This window comes from Astyanax mexicanus, chromosome 9, assembly GCF_023375975.1.
Source record: "Astyanax mexicanus isolate ESR-SI-001 chromosome 9, AstMex3_surface, whole genome shotgun sequence".
NCBI lineage: Eukaryota > Metazoa > Chordata > Actinopteri > Characiformes > Acestrorhamphidae > Astyanax > Astyanax mexicanus.
This window is the reverse complement of record NC_064416.1, coordinates 733,550-739,549: the sequence shown is the minus strand read 5'-3', so window position 1 is coordinate 739,549 and position 6,000 is coordinate 733,550.

Genomic DNA, 6,000 nt, shown 5'->3' with positions numbered 1-6,000 from the left:
TGCTGTAATCTAAATTCAGTGTGTTTTGTTTGTATTGTTATTAAAACTCTATGTTATTTTAGTTAATATACAGTATTTATTTTATATTTATATGTAATGCTGTGTGTATTATGTATTGTAGGTTATCTGTAGGGTAATAATGTGATTTATGTGATTTATGTTATTTATGTTATTTGCCATCTTCTAAAACAGGATGTACAGTATTTGTAATTAGGTAGAGTATATTATTTTATATATACAGTATATTTTGACTTGAAGATTCCAAAGATTCATATATGAATATATTATAAAATAACACAGTAATGTATTAATGTGTTTTATTTGTATTTAAATTATAATTAGTAGTAAACAATGGATGTGTCGACACAGATCTACAGTATTTATCTTCTTCAAACAACAAAATGGCAATAAATACTTAAATGTAAAAAAAATAAATCTTGCTTTGTATGTCTGTCTGTATCTATAATATTTGGGCAAAAGTAATTGGACACCTGTTTCTTTTAAAAAATATATTTTATTCTGAATTAAATCATTGTTTTATGGTAACATCGCACCAAAACCGAACAAATTTACATTTAGATTTTGCAGGATTTTATAAATTATGTGACTTTTTTCACCATAATATAAATTAAAAGGAACATAAATAAATAAAAAAAAATTATACATTTTAAACATCCTAAAGTTATTTGATCTTTTTATTCATCTGAACATCATAAGTGGATTTTTTTTGGCTTAATAAAAATATTTTTTTTTCCGTAATGTTTGGTGCATCCCTAGTAGAGCCTATAAACATTAATGAGCCAATAATGCAGCTTTATTTAATTATTTAAATGTTTTGTATTAATGTTATATTATATTTAATATAAACCTTTTACATACATACACTTTTTTAACTCATTTCACTTTAAAAGGGTGTAAAAGCATTATTAGGTTATGATTTTTTTTTATTACATATTATTTTAGCAGCATAAAATGATATTAATATTGTTTATTGCAAATACATTTAGAACAAAACATCTTCCGAAAAATATATATAAATAGTTTCATGTGAATCCTTATTTTTTTATCAATATGTTTATTTTATTAATCAAACATAATCACATAATTGTGCTATTTTATTATTTATTATTATTATTTACGCTTATTTACAGTGAGGGTAAATTAATTAGTACTTACTACCGGATGTCTAATTAGTACCAATTATAAATTGACATTAGTTAAGACATTATACATCATCACAACATATTTTAGCTAATGTCTCAATTCAGTATTATTTACTATATTCTTAAGCCTTTAATTTTATAATGTAATTTTATAATATATGTTTTTAACTAGTTTAAATTATAAACTAAGATATAATTTAACCATTTATAGTGTTATATATTACTGTCTTACTGTCTTAAGTACTGTTAAATACGGTCAAACATAATGTATTTAAACATAATGTTTTTTAAGATTTTGGTATTTTTGACTGTTTTTAAGGGTGCAAATCTTTAAATGACATTATAATTCCACCAAAAGGGGGCAGTATTGGTCCAAAAAAAAAAAACAACTGATGCAGTTCTGTGGTCTCACCACAGGGGGCGGTATTTCAAAGTGTTTTTTCTCCTGTTTCTGCGTAATTCCCTGATTTCCCCTGATGCTGCTGTGAGGGAAAGTACATTTATTTCTGCATTAATTTTTACCCAAGATCTTTTATTTTACATTGAAGGTTAAGAAGGTTTTATCTCTTATATACTGTCAATGATATACAGTATATAAATAACTGAGTGAGTTATATATCTGACTTATATATACAGCTCTGGGAAAAAAATAAGAGAGCACTTAAAAATGATGAGTTTTTTTTTATTTTACCAAATTGAAAACCTCTGGAATATAATCAAGAGGAAGATGGATGATCACAAACCATCAAACCACCAAACTGAACTGCTTGAATTTTTACACCAGGAGTAAAGCAGCATAAAGATATCCAAAAGCAGTGTGTAAGACTGGTGGAGGAGAACATGATGCCAAGATGCATGAAAAAAACTGTGATTAAAAACCAACCAGGATTATTCCACCAAATATTGATTATTTCTGAACTCTTCAAACTTTATGAATATGAACTTGTTTTCTTTGCATTATTTGAGGTCTGAAAGCTCTGCATCTTTTTTGTTATTTCAGTCATTTCTCATTTTCTGTAAATAAATGCTCTAAATGAGAATATTTTTATTTGTAATTTGGGAGAAATGTTGTCTGTAGTTTATAGAATAAAACAACAATGTTTATTTTACTCAAACATAAACCTATAAATAACAAAATCAGGGAAGGAAAAGCTACTATATAAACCCAGAAGTTATTACATAATTTACATTATTAAAATATTTTAAATATTATTAATAAATAATAATATAATAATCTGAGCTCTGAAGGGGTTAAACTGTAGTAGTTTAGAGGAGTGATGAAGAGCTGAACATTAAACATGATGTCATTTCTGTTCTGTGGTGGAATTTGGGTCAACAGTGGAGCTGAAGACTCCGAGAAAACTGTCCTGTCCTGTCCTGACGTCCCACTGTCCAACTGCCCCGCTGTCCCAACATACTGTCCCACTGTCCCAACATACTGTCCCACTGTCCCAGCACACTATCCCACTGTACCAACATACTGTCCCACTGTCCCAACATACTGACCTGCTGTCCCAACATACTGTCCCACTGTCCCAACATACTGTCCCACTGTCCCAGCCCACTCTCCCAACATACTGTCCCACTGTACCAACATACTGTCCCACTGTCCCAGCACACTATCCCACTGTACCAACATACTGTCCCACTGTCCCAACATACTGACCTGCTGTCCCAACATACTGTCCCACTGTCCCAACATACTGTCCCACTGTCCCAGCACACTGTCCCACTGTCCCAACATACTGTCCCACTGTCCCAGCCCACTCTCCCAACATACTGTCCCACTGTACCAACATACTGTCCCACTGTCCCAGCACACTCTCCCAACATACTGTCCCACTGTCCCAACATACTCTCCCAACATACTGTCCCACTGTCCCAACATACTGCCGCGCTGTCCCAACATACTGTCCCACTGTCCACACATACTCTCCCAGCATACTGTCCCAACATGCTCCCCAACATACTGTCCCACTGTCCCTACATACTGTCCCACAGTCCCAACATGCTGTCCCACTGTCCCTATATACTGTCCTACTGTCCCAACATGCTGTCCCACTGTCCCAACATGCTCTCTTATTGTCTCAACAAACTGTTCCAACATGATCTCCTACTGTCCCAACATGCTGTCCCAACATCCCAACGTACTCTCCCAGCGTACTCTCCAAACATACTGTCCCAACTTACTGTCCCTACATGATGTCCCACTGTCCCTACATGCTGTCCCCAGTCCCAAGACTGTCCTGTGTCCTTTTGTCCTTATTTCAGCCATATGAATGTACAGTAAACATGTTACCAGGTCTGGTGTGAGCTGAAGGGTGGGACAGTGGGACGGGGGTGTAGTTTGGGTGGGGCGATGGTGAATACCACTGTGTAGAACCACACCGACCACCAAACACAGAGAGGGCTTTATATATCTGGGGTCTGGACGAGGGGGACACGGTCACGGTCCCGCAACACAAATTTCCTGTATAAACACCCCCACCACATATAACAGGACGTCCTGTAAACCTACTTATTCATACAGTTATTTAATCTGCCTAACCAGCCAATCAGGAGGCAGCAGGGCAGTGCATGACATCATCATCACATCACAGATACTGTACTACTACGCTCCAGCAGCTCCAGCACTGCTAACCGGGGCTGGCTAGTTCTGTCTGGCTAGTGCTTACTAACAGTGGCTGGCTAGTGCTGCTAAAAGGATCTGGCTAGTTCTTGCTAACTAGGGCTGGCTAGCGCTGCTCCCTGCGGCTGGCTAGCGCTGCTAACCAGATTTGGCTAGTGCTTGCTAACTGAGACTGGCTAGTGCTGCTAACTGGGGCTGGCTGCTGCTTACTAACCATGTCTGGCTAACAATGCTAACTAAGGCTGGCACTCACACTTGGATAAAATGCTGGAAAGTTTACTGTTAATAAACAGAAGCGCTTTACTCAAACAGTAAAAAAATAAACAGTTTTCAGGAGAGAAATCTGTGTAGATTAACATCCAGCACTCGTTTAACTTTAAAAGAAAATGTTTTTTTAAGAATTACAGTTTTCTTTACTTAGGCTCCTCCCCCAGCTCCCCATTAGAAGGGAAACATGGCGACACCTGTGTTCACTTTGATGTAGCATCCTTACTAGTGACTTAGTCTCAAACTGCCTGTATTGAGTTTATAGTGCAGCTTAAGTCCTATCCAGACAGGATTATTTTCTCAGCGGGTTCTGGGTAATTTTCTCTTTTATGGGGGTTTTTATCCTCTGTGATTTTATTCTCGTCCAGAACGATCATGTAGGTGTTTTTCTCAGACGTCCTCTGAGAAAATTACAGGCTGAATTATCTACTGTTTTTCTCTGAACTCCGTGCTCCTCCGGTAATTTTAGTCCCGTCCGGACGCACATCTCTGAGTTTCGTCTCCTCGCCTTTAATAAAATAGATATTTGTCCACTGCCGCACACCGTAATTACACTTTGGACATGCCACGGTTTCCACGGAGATCCACTTTAAAAAAACACAACAGCGAGTGGAAATGGAGGAGCTACTGAACACCGTGATGTCATGTGACCGAGAAACTGATCCTCCATTTTTTTAATTGCAAATTGGGGTTTTGAGTATGAGGTGGGTGGTGATAATTTATCCAACATCCAGACTTCACTAACTCAGCTCTTGTTTCTGAGTGCAATCAAATCCTCACAACAATGTTCTTCCTCCAAAACTTCCTTCTTTACAAAGTAAAAAAGGACAGTAGAGACAGTTACCCCAATAAAAGCAGGATAAACTCTTTTTAATATCCTTAATTTTAGAAGAAACATTGCCATGCTTGTCTCCTTGTTTCTCTGCACCAGCTGCACACACACTCTCTCTCTCACATACACACACACACACACACACACACACACACACTCTCACACACACACACACACACACACACACACACTCTCACACACACACACACACACACACATACCAGGAATTTCTAGACTAATGCTATTAGCCTTTAAGTCCAGAAGGATAAATGTGGCCAAAGTACATATTCCAACCCAACGTCCCAAAGCATTTCCTCTCTCTCTCTCTCTCTCGTTCTCTGTCTCTCTCTGTATCTTTCTCTCTCATTCTCTCTCTCATTCTTTCTGTCTTGTTCTCTCTCGTTCTCATTCTCTCTCTCTCTCTCTCTCTCTCTCTGTGGTCTGTTTAGACACTGGAGGAACTAGTTTAGTTATCTGTAGTGCACCGTGTAACTTGATTTAGAGCGTGTCAGTGTGTCTTTGCTATCGTAACAACAGGAAAAGTATGCCGTGCATAGCTCGACACACACAAAAGGCATGTAGTAATTCTTTAAATTAATCATTAATCATTTTCATATCTTCTGGAGACTTACAGTCATTTATTTAATATTCTAATTCTTCTAGATCTTTAAGAACAGCAGGCGAACATCCAATCGAAATTCTGGAAATGCGTTCTATTAGTTTCTTGCAGCTTGATTTAGGGTGTTTTAGTACGTCTTTGCTATCGTAACGTCTGGAAAAGTATGCCTTTCGTAGCTCAAAAAGCGCAAAAGGCATGTCATTATTTTAATTAATGATTCATTTAATAATTTCCATATATTCCAGAGACAGTCATTTATTTTATATAAGCAGGCAAATATCTGAATATCAGAATTCTGGAAATGCCTGGAAATTCAGTTTCTTCCCTCTTTCTCCTGTCCTGAACACAGACTCATCTCCCCACACTCTTCCTCGTGTCACCCATCAATCGTGAGCTTTATGCAAATGCCTTTTTCCTGTGGCTCGGTGGGAGTCCGTACCTCAGGAAATGGCAGAGCGATAAATTCTCATTACGTCGGCGAGGATGGAAG